This window comes from Pyxicephalus adspersus, chromosome W (assembly GCF_032062135.1).
Source record: "Pyxicephalus adspersus chromosome W, UCB_Pads_2.0, whole genome shotgun sequence".
In the NCBI taxonomy this organism is placed as follows: Eukaryota; Metazoa; Chordata; class Amphibia; order Anura; family Pyxicephalidae; genus Pyxicephalus; species Pyxicephalus adspersus.
This window is the reverse complement of record NC_092870.1, coordinates 1522275-1540740: the sequence shown is the minus strand read 5'-3', so window position 1 is coordinate 1540740 and position 18466 is coordinate 1522275.

The window sequence follows — 18466 nt, the reverse complement described above, 5'->3', positions numbered from 1 at the left end:
TCCTGATCTTTCCCGGCCCCTACAGGTTCTAGTGGTGAAGGAGGAGGATCAGGGTGTAATACCGTGGTGTGCTTCTCACTGCCACATTCTAAGCATTGAACTGGTACCTTACAGTCTTTGGCAATGTGATTAGTGGATCTGCAGCACTGGAAACAGATGCCATTTTGTTTAGGAAAAGATAACCGCTCTTCCATCAAAGTATGGGGCCTTTGATAAATTGGGCACTCTGTCAAGACTTTCTATAAGGTTTCCCTTGTAGCTGTTTGTGACTTCATTGAAAGGATCTGCTTCTACTTCGAGTTCCTTGAATGCACCCTGACTTCTCCTCCACCCACAGAGACAGACGTCTGGAGAGATATCCCAATAACACACATGCACAGTATGGTCTTAGGAATATTCTCTAATCTTTGTTTTGACAAGACGGTTTTTTATACATACAGGATACAGGAAAACAGGCGTAGTTTACATATGTAGTTATGGTGAATAAGCAAAAACAACTCCTTACATTGAAATAAAGCTGATGCAAGCATATTTTACCTTTAGTCTAACAGATGTTCAGCATCCTGTTATTCATACAAATAATATAACTTGTTCTATTTAACCCTTCAATCCCCTCTTAAGTCATGAATATGACTTATTTTCTTTCTATCATACAGAGGTAAATAGCATATTTTTTGTCCTGGATCTGTGGGCTTTGGACACATAACGCAGAGTATCTGTATGAGGGAAGGGATACATTGGATACAACAACATAGGATAATCAAGTAAGCAATTGTAATTATAATACTGATAAATAATGTTCTTAACAACTCAAATCTGGCAGCCAGCTCAATAACCAGTCCCACCAGGAGGATGAACCATGAATTGGCAATTTCATGTAATGCTTGAATATGGGACTGGATTGATCTGGAATGGTCAGATAAATTAAAACAACACATTCCTTTAAAATTCTGACACCCTACGGTATGTTTAAGTAACAAATAATCCACAGCAAATCTAGTTTCTAGCACTGCACCTCCTAATCCTTGTAGATCTAAAAGCATGTTTGATAAGGCGGTAGAAGTATGATTCAGAGATTTAGCCAGGTCAAATGCAATCGATTTTATAGTACGAGTATTATATATAGCCAGTCCAGGCACTCCCAATATAGAGGCCCCCAAACTTGTATATTCTGCACGGCTGAGAAGGGGTAGAGTAGAGTCACAGTTTTCTGATAAAGTCTTGGTAATCGATCTGTAAGCTCTGCTAATAGGGAGTCGACTGGGAAGGGCCAAAGTCAGCCTGGATAATGCACAGGGATCTCCAATAACATTGGCAGGAATATAACTGTGCTGTTACCACATGACAAAAACCACCCTTAGGGAGCATTATATTGTAGATAAAACTAGGAGTCACAATTGTCTTATTACAATTCATGGAATTATCCAGGGAGCTAACAATCCTACCATTCTTTTTACAGGTGTCATTAATATAATCATATACACTATTCTTAGGTAATCCTCTTTTTATGTCTCTATTATCACAATATAAAGTCATATCCTGGGAAAAAGTAAAACAGGTCTCTGCTGCAGTCACATTAATAGTAATTATTCTAATATTACCCCTGCTATATCCTAATTTGTGACAATCCCCACAGAAGTCATACAAGGGAATAAAAGTTTGTGTATTTTTAGCCATCGACCAGACTTCCAGGAGGGATTCATCAGGTGTAGGCACAGCAATAACACATGTTTTTATAAGGTCCCGTGGGCTCTGTTCTGGTGACTGCTACCACTCGGGTGGGTGGTCCAAGCGGGAAATCAGTCTGTTTTCGTCCTTTTGCCAGGCGCTGGACTATCACCACATCTCCTGGTTGGAAAGGATGCGTAGGTTCCTGTGAAGAGAAAGGAGAAGCACGAGCAACATCTTTTTCAACTTGATCTAAAGTTTCTACACGTTTCCTCACATATTCTGCCTGTACTACTTCTAGATCCCTTTTTCTATCACGGAGGCCTTTGGACCCCAAGGGGTGGGGAAAGGTCTTCCCATTAGGACCTCAAATGGTGAGTAACCAGTATTCTTATTAGGCTGCATCCTAATTTCTGCTAGGGCTACAGGCAAAAACTTTTTACAATTAGTGAACGTGCCTCCAGTAATTTTCCTTTTTTTTTTCTTTGTTTGTTTTGTTCTATTCATCCTTTCTACTGCCCCAGAACTCTGAGGGTGGTAAGGGAGGTGGAACTTCCGGTCAATCCTAAGGGCTCCTTACATACCCTGGACGCAAAAGCTGGGCCATTGCCCCTGATTCATCAAGCAAAATCGGATTATCGGTCGCGCATTCGTATTAGCGATCCGGAATCGTGCGCGATCGCGCTATTCCAGGACACACACAATAAAGTTAGTACAGTTTTCACAGTATCATTTGCTGCTTACCTTCAGCACAAAATGAAATTACTTAATGCTTCATAACATCATAACATAAAAGAGAGCATAAGAAAGTGACAGATAAGCTGTAGAAATTGGCTGACGAGAGAAACCAGGGTGCCAACAATAGTTAAATTCTTTCCCTAAAGAATTCTTCTTTTAAATTCTTCCCTAAAGAATTCCTCTTTAGACTTGGCCAGTAGTCTATTTAATTCTGGGGACTTCCCTAAAGTCCACAGTTTAAAGCCTATCTTCCCTAAAGATAGATACTTTCCCTTTCAGTCTATCTTAAGTGGATTCACAATAGAAGCAACAGAGCATTTCGGAAAGGATCGGAATTCCCCTAAGCCTCAAGGCAGGGACTTTCCTCGAATGCACCCTGACTTCTCCTCCACCCACAAAGACAGACGTCTGGAGAGATATCCCAATAACACACACACACAGTATGGTCTTAGGAATATTCTTTAATCTTTATTTTGACAAGACAGTTTTTTATACATACAGGATACAGGAAAACAGGCAAAGTTTACATATGTAGTTATGCTGAATAAGCAAAAACAACTCCTTACATTGAAATAAAGCTGATGCAGGCACATTTTACCTTTAGTGTAACAGATGTTCAGCATCCTGTTATTCATACAAATAATATAACTTGTTCTATTTAACCCTTCAATCCCCTCTTAAGTCATGTCCGGGTGGAAAACCGCTGCTGGCAAGAGAGAAGCTGAGAACATTTCTCATCTTTGCTTGCTGACTGACAAACCTAGAAAACACAAAGAAAGGGGGAAAGGCAATTCTGTTTTCTTCTTTGTATTTTGATCCAACATTTATCCACTTTTCTTGTAGATTGTAAGGTAGTTTCTTCACTATAAGATTAGTATATCAGTATCTAAATATGCAAGCCCTGACAGATAGCCTTCCTCTTTAGCACACTCTAATTCTAGGAGCATGTCACCTAGTTCTTGTAAACAAATATTGTCCCTATTGCTCAGCTTAGGAAAGGTGTCAAGTCTTTTTAACAGAGCATTTTGGAATACTTCTGGTGATCCATATTTTTCTTCTAGCCTTTGCCAGGTCATGTTTAGCCCAGCTGCGGGATTCAGTATGTGTATTCTGCGCATCCTTTTTGCGTTCTCTGCTGACTCAGCACCAAGCCATTTTATCATTAAGTCTAGTGTCTCTGTTGCAGATCTAAGTCTCTGATAGCGTTCGAGAAAGAGGACTTCCATGCCCAGTAATTTTCAGGCCAATCATCGAATTTGAGGAAGCCTGATGTGACCATTTCCCTGGGGATGAGGTACTTAGTGATGTCTTGTAAAGGCTGATGTTCAGGCATGAAATGTTTAGGTTGTGAAGGTAAGAATCCTTCATATTTGTTTCTAGGGGTTTGATCTTTAGCTGATCTTTCACTGTTAACATCATAATTCTGGTCAGTTACTTTTAGTGCTTGAGCTGGCTTTTATGTGGATTCAGCTTGTTCAGTTTTAGGTGATATTTGTCCTGTGTGCACATCAGTAAGTTTCTGGATATATTCACTTGTGCCTTCTACTAAGCAAATAGGTTTCTCTGGGACTTCTGGTTCTACCGGGGCCTTCCCACATTCTGATAGATCTGCCTCGATGTAGACTGCTGCAGCGGCGGCGGCCCTCTGACGCTGAAGAATATACAGCTATACAGCTTTGCTTCTCTTTCTGCTTTTTCTTGTATCATATTGGCTTCCTTTTCAGCTTTTTCTTGTATCATAATGGCTTCCTTTTCAGCAAACGCTAGCTGAGCGTAGGCCGCTGCTGCTTTGGTGCATGCCTTGATTGCTTGGGAACTTTCTGAGGACAGCCTACTGTATCTTGATGATCTGGAAGCATGCGACTGGGCATCATCGCTCTGTAGGATAGAGCTATTCTCCCTGCCTTGCTGTGTCAGGGGCAGCATATGCTCAGATTTATACGTTTTCCCAGATCTGAGACTCATATCTAATGTGCAGTGTAGTCTTGTATCCAAGCCTGCTATGTTATTGTCTTTTCACTGTTCTGCCCTCATGGCACTGTGCGACGTGTGTGCGGCTAGACAGTCAGCTAAACAATTGTCAGAATCTTCAATAAATGGAAGAAGACACTTTCTTGTGTATTTACTGAAAAATTATGTATAACTTAATAATATAACTTTCAAATCATATTTTTTATATTTGTGAAACTGCAATACAATACAAATAACAGAGCATCAGTACATATACATAAAAACAATGACAAACAAATCAACATGAAATAAACAGTGACTGAGGACTTACAGACAATTCGGATCGCAGGCCTGATGTAAGACAGCCACTTCTTACACACAGGAGAGTAAGGAAATCTAAGATGGAGGTTGTCTCAAAAGACTTCCAGAGCCAAAGGTTACTTCCTGGTTACATAACCCCCTAGAGCACACATGTCAAACACAAGGCCCGCGGGCCAAATCCGGCCCGCCAGGCCTTGCAATGTGGCCCGCACCGCGCTGTCATCACTGCACGCCGCTGCGTTCCATCACAATGACGCGCAGTGACATAGGAGGCTTGTGATCTCGCCGGCCGTACTTGCTATCTATTACGCATGCGCATAGATAACAAGTCACGCGAGATTCAGGAGGCGTGACCTATAGTCCGGCATCCGATGTGGTTGTCGGGTGGCAGAGCAGAGGAGAGAGTGAGTGTGCGGGCATAAAAAATACACAGCAGAAGCTGCCAGTTCCTGGCATAAAGTGCAGGCATAAAAATCGCAACAGAATCTGCTATCTGTACCCAGCCAGGCATTTATTGACTGACTTTTTTTTTCTTCACTCCATCTGCCAAATCAAGCTATCCCTGTGCAGTTTCCAACTTTTTCCTTCTAACGCAGATTTCCAATAAACTACATCTTTTACTGCCAATATTGATCCTAAAATGTCCAGGAAAAGAAAAGTTGACGGTGAAGGCAGACAATTTAATGACAAATGGGAAAATGAATACATGTTTGTGCTTAGAGAGGGCAAACCAGTGTGTATATTGTGTTATGAGACAGTGTCGGTGATGAAAGAGTACAATATACGTCGTCATTTTGAACTGTTAAGGAAAAGATTGTTCCACTCATTTTAAATTCACATTTCTGGTTAACATTGTCAGTTTATGACTGTTCAGTAAACCATTCGGCCCGCGATTTAGGCTGAATTTTAGATTTTGGCCCCTTCTCTGATTGAGTTCGACACCCCTACCCTAGAGACTTAAATATACATGCTATAATAGAAACGACCAGTAGATGGCGACAGTAAAATACAATAAAAAACCCCCTAGCGGTAATCCCGAGTGTGACTCATGTAACACTCATGTAAAACTGTAAATATTTTTTTTTCTAAAATCTGTATATAATTTATATTATTATTTATCAATAATATTGCACCCTTGTTTGGAAAATTTCAGTAGGAAATTTTTGATAAATTTTTTTTTTGATAAATTACATTGTTTTGGTCTAATATTTCATTATTTTTTATAATAATGATTTATATTTATGTATTATATTATAATTTATGATTCTAATATAATAAATAAATATAATTATTATACCCGGGAGTTAATCCTAAGAATTACAGGCCCACAATATAAACAAAAATTTCTATGCAAAAAAAATAGGATCACTTTTTGCATCAAAAAACTGACAGAATTAGAACGCTAGGGGGGTTAATAAATGACCATATGTATATATGGGCAGAACAAGGTGTGCGCTAATTAATTGCTATGACCTCACCATTGACAGAGCTTAACAGATCCTCCTGAATCACGTAGCTGCAAACTAACCGCCTTAATTTTGCGTATTTTTGACCTCTATTCCTCATTTATCAAAGCAGGAATGCGGCTGGCAAGTAAAGGCGAGCTTACGCGCACTTGCTTGATAAATCAGGCCCAAAGTCTCCATCTTCACTGAAATATAGTAGGATTGTCACCTCTCTTGTCCTATAAACCGTTATTTTAACTTCCGGTCTCAGAGAGTTCTTTTCTTTTAGCCTGGATACTGAAAGTTCAGATGCTTGTTATAGCAGACTTAGGTCACATAATAAATCATTGAGCTCTTCTTGGGAGAACTGCTGATTTGATGAAACACTTTCTTCATATTCACTTCCTCTGCTAACTCCTGGATTACACTCCCTGTATATCCTCCATGTCGGATACAGGAATATCAGGGACTGAACACTGGTATGGGAACATCAGCACCATGCGGCACAGGTCCTCTTGCTGATTCCAAATCACCGTACTCCCACTTGTTTTTCTTGTAACGATTGAAACCTTTTACATTCACAGCACAAAAATAACAATCATTATGATGATTTTTGGGCTCTCGCCATACCATGGGCAGCACGGTGGCTCAGTGGGTAGCACTCTGGCCTTTGCAGCGTTGGGTCTGGAACCTCAGCCAGGACACTATCTGTATGGAGTTTGCAGGTTCTCCCTGTGTCTGGCTTGGGTTTCCTCCCACGTCCTAAAAACATGCAGTAAGGGTAATTGGCTTCCCCTCAGAATTGACCTTAGACTACATTAATGACATATGACTATGGTAGGGATATTAGATTGTGAGCTCCTTTGAGGGACAGTTAGTGACATGACTATTGTCTTTTGTACAGCGCTGCATAATATGATAGCGCTTTATAAATACTGTGTAATAATAATAATAATAATAATAATAACCATAGGTACTCCAAATTTCAAACTTTTCAGTTTCACATTTTTCCACTGACGTAGACACTCTACACAAGTTTTGCATACCATATGGGGAGCCCAATACTTATCTTTGTCCCCCAGTTTAATACCAAAATATGCAAGATATGCTTGTTTCACAAATTCTGTAATTTTTCTTCTCTGTTTTTGCTAAGAATATTCACCACAAATGTAGCAAAATACATAAGGGTCATTTACACTTCTTCTTGAAGAACTCTATTTCTGTAAAAAAAGGAAATGTATGAATACAAGGAAGGCAAATGAAAGTTTCATGAAAATAATGCTACATTTATTATATAAAATGCAAAACATTGGTGTAAATAAAGATTGATAATAATATGCTGTGTTCACATTTGTTGTTGGTAAAATCGTCTATTCTGATTCCTGTATCACAAGAATTAGAGACAATTCAATTCAGCAGACCTGAAATACACTAAATATATTGAAAAATCCTGGGCAAGTGAAAATATTTTTATTTTTGTTGAGCTGTGTTATCATAAATAACTCCTATGTAGAGGTTTTGTCTTAGGAAACAATGGTCACTATTATGAGTTCTAAGGCTGGGTACACATATGCAAAAATTGTCACTGGATCTTTTATGATCCTTTCCAACGACAAAAAACTGAAAGATGCATGAACTTCTGTATAATCAGTGCCATTTTGCTCTATGGAGAGGGAAGTGGGGGGGGGGGGGGGGGGGGGGGGGGGGGGGGGGGGGGGGGGGGGGGCAGATTGGCACCCTGCTGTGTTCTCCCCCCCTTCACTTTTATTACAATCATTCCTTATCTGTCATCTGTGGATCCGCCAGGACGGTCATCCGGACGACGAGCGCTGTACACATGCCAGATTCTCGTCTAATATCAGCCCTGAGGCAATTAATCTAACGCGTACCCTTAATTATAAAAAAAGATTTATGATTGAACAATGGTCTGTTGGTCACAAGCTTGATATACCTTGGGATGAGTCAAATAGTGACTGACTTTAATGGGGGATTTTATTGGAGCAGTGGCATCACATGATAAAAAAAAGGTATACCCATCATATCATGCTACTCTGTCACATAGCTATCCCCTTACTCTCTATGAACCCACATTTCTCTGCAACATCTTGCTATAGCATAACCCCAGGGACATTCTACCTTACAAATTAAATAACAAGATGTGTACATTGGGGTTCAAAGAACGTAAAGGGACATTTTTATGTGACAGGACACCATGGAATGATAGTGGTGATGAAGTTTTGGTGGGGGGATGGGGGTAATCACACTTACTATGTGACTCATCCCAAGGTATATTAAAGCGTACCTAAACTTAGAATTTTCACATAAAAGGGTAGACAACTCTTTTATTTAAAGTAAACATTTTGTTTGTTTGTGTCTTTTTTATTTTAATGAATTTTTATTGGAATTTTTCAGAACATACATGTAACAGACAATGATAAGATAAAACTATCGTTATACATAGAAAAAGAAAATATAAAAAGCATAAGTTAACAATTCAAAATAAACATAGAAATAAAACAAATACAAATAAAATGGGTGTACTCGAAACCTGCAGTAGTATAGTTAAGATGGAGGAAAAAAATGCTACAAAGCCAAGGTAGGGACAGGAAAAATGAGTAAACAAAAAAAAGGGGCGTGGCTGCTCATCATAAATTAAAGAGCCTGCGATCTAAGTTAGGGGTGGCGTGATGGTCCAGCCAAGGTGTCCAAACCTTATAGAATTTAGGCATAGAGTCATTGGCAATAGCGGACATTTTTTCCAGCGCCATTGTATCAGACAATCTGGACATTACTGCCTGAAAATTAGGGGTGTATGTTTGGACATCAAATCCGCAGGGCATTTGAGCCTATCCCAAATGCCCGACGCATAAGATAATGTAGGGTCAGCCACAAGGGGACGCTTCGAGGAGGGCATCCAAAGAAGATTATGTAGTGGCACCGAGGATAGTTCTCCCGCATAAATATGAGCCGAGATAGGAAGGTCCTGAAGGCGATGCAGAGCCACTAAAGGAGCCAATTGGGCCGCTAGCAAATATTTGTAAAAATTTGGAACGGATAGTCCTCCGTTCAATTTGGATCGGTATAGCACTTTCTCCGGCACCCGTGGTCTCCTGGGGTGCCAGACAAACTGCAGAACCTTTCTTTGTTCAGCTTTAAGTGCCTGCGAGGGAACCGGGATAGGGAGCATGCGAAACAGATAGAGTAGTTTTTGGAGGTAGGTCATTTTGATCTCATGTATCCTGCCTAGCCACGACAGTGGGAGATGTTGCCATTTGGAATGTAAAATAGAAACTTCACAAAATAATGGCGGATAGTTAGCTTGATAAATGGAAGACAATCGAGGTGTAATCTTTATACCCAAATAGGGGATGACTCCCAACCATTTATAGGCAAAATGGGTTTGCAAGGTTTCGACTACTGAGGGTGGCAAAGAAACATTAGGTGCCTTAGATTTTTATTTGTTCACCACTAAACCAGAGATCTCTGAGTAAGCAATTTATGCAGATTAGGCAGAGTTGTAATTGGTGCTGTTAAGGTCAATAGTATATCGTCTGCAAAGAGCATGATCTATGTTCCATGTCGAACATTTTTATGCCGGCTATGTCTTTATTTGCACGAATGGCAGCTGCTAGCGGCTCAAGGGCTACTTTAAATAATATGGGTGAGAGAGGGCAGCTCTGCCTGGTGTCCTGCAATATCGGGAACGGGTCGACATATGGCCCATGTATCTTACTATAGCGGAGGGAGATGCGTACAACGCTGCTATCCAGTGTAGAAAATGAGTGCGAAAACCCCATCTCTTTAAAGCATAGAACAAATATTGCCATGATATAGAATCAAAGGCCTTCCGCACATCTAACGAGAGCATCATTCTAAAGAGTTGGACTGTGCCAAATGCAATAGCTGGAGGGCGCTACGGACATTGTCCCCAGCTTGACGCTTAGGGACAAAGCCTACTTGGTCACCATGTATTAGGCTACCTAATCACATGTTTAACCTAGATGCTAAAATTTTTGCCAATATTTTTACATCGACATTTAGGAGTGAGATTTGCCGGTAGTTAGTCAATGACGTATGGTCGGTCCATGGCTTCGGTATCATAGCAATAGATGCTTTCAAAGACTCTGGAGGGAAGGAAACCCCCTGTTTCAAGTCATTGAAAAGAATTTCTAGATGAGGTGTAATAACATCAGTCATTTTCTTAAAGAACAATGGGGAGAAGCCATCGTGGCCAGGACGTTTACCAGTTTTTAGAGATTTAACAGCTGCTGCGATCTCGAGGGCGGAAATATCCCCCTGTAGCATATCCAGATCTAAAGTGTTAATGGTAGGTAATTCAATATTAGCAAAAAAATGATCTGCTTTACTGGAATCTGGATCTGAGGGAGCCGAATAAAGGTCAGATAATCAGGAATGGAACTTCTGGACAATGTCCAAAGGGTTGCTAGTGGATTGCTTGGAGGCAGTGCGTAAGGAAATTGGAGTATACTGCGGTGCTAGCGTGCTTAGCCTCTTAGCTAGCAGTGTACCTGGTTTGTTGCCACAGTGATAAAATTTATGTTTAGTCCGCTGTAACTGGCATAGCGCCGTATTAGTCAAGCAGAGATTATATTCAGTACTAGCCTTACTTAAGGCTATGGTTGTGCCTACAGTAGGGTTCAGTTTATGAAATTGGACCTGCCTAGAGTATTCAGCTTCCAGCTGAACTTGGGCTTGGGAGCGCTCTCGCTTTTTGGCTGAGGCCAGTTGAATTAGGTGGCCACGTATCACTGCTTTATATGCCTCCCATAATGTTGTGGGGGAAGACACTGAGCCCTCATTCAAGACAAAAATTTCTTTGGAGAGATCTGCCAATTTCCACTAGCGAAGTACAAGTGATTACAACTGGGTCATGATCAGACCATGTTACAGCAGGTATGCTAGCTTTTAATATTTCGAGTAGCAGAGCCCTGGGAGCCCATATGTGGTCAATGCTGGAGAAAGAATTATGTGGGGCTGAATAAAATGTATAATCACGAGACGTGAGGTGAAGCTCCCGCCACACATCAAGCAAGCCCAAATTCTGGAAACATTCCAATATAGGTTTACTTTCCGACAACGAAATATTTGAGGACTTGGTACACTTGTGTAGCTTACTATTGAATACAATGTTGGAATCCCCACAACAGACCAAGGTACCACGCATATATAACCGGGTCTCCTCAAGCATCCTTTGAAAAAAGGAAACCGGAGGAGAGTTCGGGGCATAGTACACCAAAAACGTTACTTCAGTGTTCTGTATATTAGCACACAAAATCAGATATCGGCCATCTGGATTAGCCACTTGATGTGAACACAAAAATGGCATCCTCTGATGAAACGCTATAAGTACCCCTCTATGTTTTGTAGCTGCGGAGGCATAATAATCCTGGGGATAAGGAGTATGCATAAATTTAGGACTAGAGGTTACAGAAAAGTGCGTCTCTTGTATGCATGCTATATCTATGCCAGAGGAGTGACAATAATTAAATACCGTTTTCCTCTTAACTGGGGAGTTGAGGCCCTTTGCATTAACAGACATTACACGTAAAGTCATCGCTGAATCAGTTGAGAAGGGAAGCTATTGAAACCATTCATGAAAATGGGTAAAAGGCACAAGAACCAGCATTCGAGTACAATAACACAAAATATACATATTTCAAAAAAACACAAAAGCAATAGGATACATTCAAAATTGCAAAACCTGAAATTCCCACAAATAGGGAAAGAAAATAAAACCACAAGAGCCAGAAGGGCTCGGAGGACTCTATGGGTCCCACTGTCCAAATGTGGGGTTCCGGCGCAATCCAAAGGGGTGACATGTGTCAAACAAACGGGCTATAAAAATATTGAGAATAGGAGTGTCATTGGACAAATAGCTGAAAAAAACATAATCCAAAAAAGTGTTGAATATACTTTACGTGAGAAAGTGGACATCGTGGATTGCCAACAAGGGATCATCCAGGAGATTTGGAGGAGAAAACTTGAGAGCCCAGCCGGGCCAGAACTTGAGAGCAAAGCACAGGGCTCCGTTGAGATGGGCCAGGAGGACAAGGAGCCGAACGAGAGGCGATAGCTTTTTGAGGACTTGAAGGTGAGGTGGATGTAGGCGGGTGCAGTAGACCAAGCTATTCCAAACACATTTGAGCTTTATCCGGTGTAGTAAACTGATGCTGACCACCTTGCATCTGGAACATCAACCTAAAAGGGTAACCCCAACGATATCTTATTCCATTAGCTGTGAGGGTGTGTAGGAACGGGCAAAGGGTTCGCCGTTTAGCCAATGTTGAGGGAGCCCAATCAGCGAACAGGCTATATTCCGTGTCCTGAACCGATAAACGGGAGATGTTGCGAGCTTTTAACAAAAGCGCATCTTTGGTGCAGAAAAAATGAAATTTTGCCACAATGTCCCTAGGTGGGCCATTTTGTTTTTTAGGGCCTAAGGAACGATGAACCCTATCTAGCTCAAGGCGCTCAGCTGGGATCTCTGGTGCTAGTTCTTGTAAAAGGGCAGTAACATAGCCTTGCACATCAATAACAGTCTCAGGGATACCTCTAATCCGAAGGTTACTGCGGCGTGACCGGTTCTCACAGTCCTCTAGTTCAGGAAAGAAATCTCTTTTTGAGCTGTTTCCAGATCTTGGTCTAGGCTTTCCAGTACGGTCGTGGTGTCATCCATCCGGGTTTCAAGAGAAGCAGTACGTTGGCCATTCTCACGGATGTCACAGCGCAATTCTGATGTAATGGTGGCTGTAGCTTGGAACAACTCTTCACGAATCATGGCTCTCATTTTTTGCAGGAGGGTTGAATCTTCACACTGAGCTGCCTCCCTCAGGAGACTAGGGGTAGCATCCATGCTGTCTTCTGACTGAGGCATCGGGGAGGAGGCTGGAGACACGCGAGACGAAGGCGCTGGCGCCATATTGGATCGCGAGGCCGCACCGCGAAATGTGCTCTGCGGCGCTGCGGGACGCTTCGTTTTAGATTTTGGACCTGTGGAAGGCAATAGCCTTATTCACGAAGCATCAGGAGTCTCTTGTGTTCAGTGAAGCAAAGTTTCTTTATTCATGCATGGAGATTCTCACAAACAGTTGACACGTGCTCAAGGCACACTGAAGGAGAAGTCTGACATTCAGCTTAGAGGTCCCCATATTTATACAGAACAAGACGCATAGTATTGTATAGTAATGTTACACATCAGCAAACATGATTAATATTACATGTCAGTACTGCAGTTTTATTGCTTCCTTTAGCCTTGTGCTTTGTTCCTCTTTATCTCGTAGCAAGCAGCCAAGCTGCAAACTGTTTTCCTTTTAAGATTAACATGTTCCCATCATCCTGTGGCCTTACTTAATTAACTGCAGTTTATGATTAGCCAAGGCCATGATGTTCTTCTCTTTTCTAAGAGGCCCAAGGCCCTTTTCTATAATTGAAGTGTAAGCAGATTTTTGATAACTATTCAGTATATAGCAAGAATAAGTATATAGATTTTTACCTTTAACAGACCCATCCTAGATGTTCCCCGGGAGTATGCCAGGACAGGAGTAGGGGTAAGTTGCTTCAGTGTCCGATTGAAATGCTACTGTGTTTGCTAACAGCCCGAGGTTGAGCGGAGCCTGATCAGGAAGTAACCATCCACTGTTTGTGTCTTTTTTAAGTGAAACACCCTTGTTTTTAAAAAAAAAGAAAGCAGCTCCACCCCCTAATTATTGATCGTCTAGGCCACCAAGAATGAATGGAAGCACAGAGCCTCTCAGTATACCTACCTCACGCATCCTGGGAAGATGGTGGTGCCTGGCGCTCCCTCTGCACTGGGCCGAAGACGTATACCTGGACGACGTGGGACCCGATGGAAGAAACCATCCGGCAAATAGACTAATCTGCGGAATTGAAGGTAAGTGTGTTTTCATTGCTTTGGGTTTACTTCCGCTTGTGACCAACAGACTATTGTTTAATCAGATACCATAAATCTTTTTTATATTGAAGAACTCATGATAGTGACAATTGTTTCCTAAGACTTACAAACCCCTACATAGGAGTTATTTAGGATACTAGGTTCCTAGAAAATAGGTTATCTGTTTCTTTACTGCACAAAATGTACACAAATGTACACGCAGGCCCGAGGAGAGAGGGGTACAGCCCATGAAGCCCAAAGCGTCCCATAATTTTTATTTTTAAATAAAATTTTATAATTTGAACTTTTTTTTTGTTATTTTATATCATTTTTATTGTATTGCGTACAAGATCGCGAAGCGTTGAGTGAGCACGAAGCAATAGAAGGCTGTGACAATGGCAAAATACTTTTGAGTAACATAATACTAAGCATTCAAGATTCAACAAACAAAAACTTGTGAAAGCGACTATCCACGAGTGTTCTCAGGTATTTATTCTTAGATTTAAACTTATTGCTCAGATTACTACTCCTTGCTTTCCTGCCGAATCCCGGGAGGAAGAAGAAAACGGGACACGAGCCACGCTGATTCATCGTGGACTGCAATAAAGACTTTACTGGACAGCAAAGGAAGAAATAATTCCACAGACTCCCTGTAAATGCTGTAATTGTAGCATAAAGGACCCACTGACATTGCGTGCCTTTTTGTCTACGTTATCAAGAGATTCAAGACCATAAATGGCTTGACGGTTAGCGGACTTTATTATTCCATTCATACCTATACATACTTATCTAAATGTATCAATGTAATCTACGATTGTTAGAAAAAAATATTATTATACACACATACATGTGTGTAGAATTTTGTATAAGGGCCCACAATCTTTCTTTTTTTCTCGGCAAACCTGTCCATCTATAGGGAGATGTTACAGAGAAATTGGGGTTCATAAAAGGTAAGGGGATAGCTATGTGTGTAAGGGTAGCATGATATGATGGGTATAACATTTTATATGGGGGGAGGGGGGATGTGGACAATATGTGTTTCCCTCTGGCTCCCACATTTTCAGTTGGTATCCCTCTGTTTCAGAGAAGGTAAGTGTCCAGCTATGTGTAACAGCTCGGCAGCCACTCAGTCCCTCAGTCCCTCAGTACCGCAGTGTCTGCAGATTTGACTCCAGGCGGCAGTGAGCTGTACTGAGCATCTCCCTCCTAAGAAGGGTTTCCATGGCATGAGGAAGGGGTAACCGCACCGCAACCTCATCGCCAGTCTGAACGCAGCCTTGAAGTTTGGTGAGCAGGCAAATTTATATTTGAGGCACCACAGCACAAAGACCACTGGCAGTACCCTAATGCTCATGCCATGGAAGTGGTCCCCGGGGGTCCCTAATATGCAAACTTTATTTGGGGAGCCTGGTCTTGAAATAGCTAATCACTACAATTTTATTTTATATACAGTAGAAGGGTAGATAACCCTTTGTTTTGTTTTTTCCTGATCCTCCTCCTGAAGGCGTACACATGGGTCAGCCCCTCCCCTTTGACCCCTCCCGCAGGACCACCTTTCCAAAATAAAAATTCCCCACCTCTTTACCTCCCTGTTCTTTTTCCATCCTGCTCCAGGACCATCGGATGCTGGTGAGTAGGAACATCTTTTTTATTCCCGGCATCTTTTCGTGGCTTTTACGGAATGCTGCGTCCCTCTAAAGTGAGGGCGCAGCATTTCACAGAAGAGCATTGGGCTTCCTGGTCCGGTACACTCTGCGCACGCTCCGGGTCTGGCGCCTGCGCTGTACCATTCCAGTGAGTCCTTCCTGCCATCTACTAAGATTGCAGAATCAGCTTGTCGAGTAAGTAAAAGAAGCATTTCCGGAAAAGCGTTAGTTTCTACTTCTGGTGGCGCCAAATTTAAATAGGAAAACTTCCTAGAAGCAGTTCAGTTAGTTCCTGACGCTGAAGCATCTACTGGAATCCCAGTTGTACCCAATTAGTGATAAGGAGTCAGAGTGGACGCTCCGTTACAGCGATTGGTCAGGGATGTTGTTCTCCCTAGGCAATTCGGTAACCTCTAGAGATCCTATGGATGGAAAGATGGAAGGAGACCTCGAGAGGACTAGCAGGATTAGCTAGTCAGCCTGCATAGGCACTTACTTCCGTGTCAAGAGCCTTATTGGCTTGGGTGCAAAGGTCTAGGGACACCATGGAAAGTGAAGCAGAAAATTCTTCAGCCAGTATCTGTTTAGAAAAGATGAAGCTGACAGCAGATTTCCTAGCAGAAGCATCACTGGATCTGGTCAGGTTGTCAGCAAAAATAATTTTCTGTGACGGCAAGAAGAGCCCTTTGGTTGAGACATTTGGTAGCCGACTCAGTATCGAAGCAATCATTGTGTTCCATACCTTTAGAGGGTAAGGTGCTCTTCGGAAAGTCCTTGGAAGAAGAGATCCAGAGGACAACTGGAGGAAGATCGGGCCTGTTATCCCAAAAGCGGAAGCAACAACTGTTTGCAAGGCACAACCAGGGACCCAAAGAAAGTTGGCAAGACTTCAGGGGAACGAGGTCCCGAAAATACGCACGTCAGCAATGGAGGGGAACCATGACTTCCTTTTGCAGGCCAGGTGGCTATACTCAGGCACTAGGGGTTGGTGCCCGCCTTTTAGTTTGCGGGAGAATGGAAACAGGAAATCACAGACGCCTGGGTAATATCAGTAGTATCTCTGGGATACCAGATAGAATTTGCTCAGGGACCCCCACAAGCGAGTTTTAGAAGAACATTTCTTCCAAGAGATTTGTCAAAAAAGAAAACCATAATTTCTTATGTTCAGGAATTGGCGAGATTTCAAGCAGTAGTACCTGTTCCGTTACAAGAACAGGGAAAGAGATTCTATTCCTAGCCTCAGGAGAGTTTCGTCTAGTAAGGGATTTAAGAAGCCCTAATACAAATCTGGAGGTCAAGTCGTTTCGGATAGAATCACTACAAACAATCTTGTCTGCCATAAATCTAGGCAATTGGATGATCTCGATTGATCTGGAAAATGCATACCTACATGTGCCAATTGCTCAGAGAGATCAAAAATACTTGAGGTTCACCATTTGAGAGCTCCGGAAACATTCTCCAATATTTTTGTGGCGCTAGTGGCTTATCTGAGGCTTCAGGATCAGCTAGTTCCCACTCAGGTAATGGAATATCTTGAAGTGAGGATCAATATGAAGATTATGTTAGACAACAAGACCGCAGTGGCTTACATTGTGAAACAAGGGGAAACAAGGAGCCGACGGCTATTGCAGATAACAGCAAAGATCTTTGGATAGGCAGAACAACACCTGCTAAACCTGACAGCAGTATACCTTCCAGGGAAGCAAAATTAATTTGCGGATGCATTGAGCAGGTCATTTTGGGATCCAAAAGAATGGTCCATAAGTCCCAAATACTTGTACCCAATTTTCCAACAGTGGGGAACACTAGTAATAGACTTGATGGCATCACCCAACAATGCTCAGCTTCCAAGGTTCTGTACAAGGTTCTGTATAAGGTTCCACTGCGAACAGACGTGGGCTCAAGATGTGTTCTTCATCAGTTGGGACTTCCCTCTTCTGTATGTATTCCTGTCAATACCACTGATTCTGAAGGTCCTCCTAAAAATAAGGGCAGAAGCGAACCATGCAATAGTGATACTACCATATTGGCTGAGAAGGCCCTGGTTCGCCTTGATGACTCAGATGCTGATGTCTTCCCCTTGGCCTCTACCGGATCAGAGGGATTTGCTAATTCAGGGGTCTTGGATCAGAGCGCAGCCCCTACATTGGAGGCTGAATGCCTTTTTATTGAAAGGGGGAGGTATTTAGCGGCAAGGGTATCTGAGAAAGTGGCAGACACTCTCTTAAAAGCAAGGAAATCAACAACCAATAAGACTTACTTTAGAATATGGAAAAGGTTCCTGATGATGTCACAAGAAGAAGGTTTCCCCCCAACAGAACCTACAGCAGCTCAGGTATTGGAGTTTTTACAGTCTGCACTAGAGAAGGGTTTTAGCTATAACACCATAAAGGTGTCGGCCTTGTCAGCCCTGACTGAAAAAAGTCCTGGCAGAAAATACACTAATCCAACAGTTCCTAAAAGCAGCAGTAAAGATCAGGCCTTCAGTAAGGCCTTTATTTCCATCTTGGGACTTATCTTTAGTACTGAAAGACCTTCCATCCAACTGAAGTCTGTTCGATAGAAAAACTGACGTGGAAAACGGTGTTCCTGACGGCCATTACATCCACCCGCAGGGTATCGGAACTACAATCTCTCTCAATTAGAGAGCCTTAATATTCTGTCTCGGCAGAAGGGGTATATTTGTGGCCCTCTCCACAGTTCTTCCCAAAGGTGTCCTCAGCCTTCCACATAAACTGGGAAGCAGTGTTACCATCAATGCCCCTGATTCATCAATAAAATCCGCG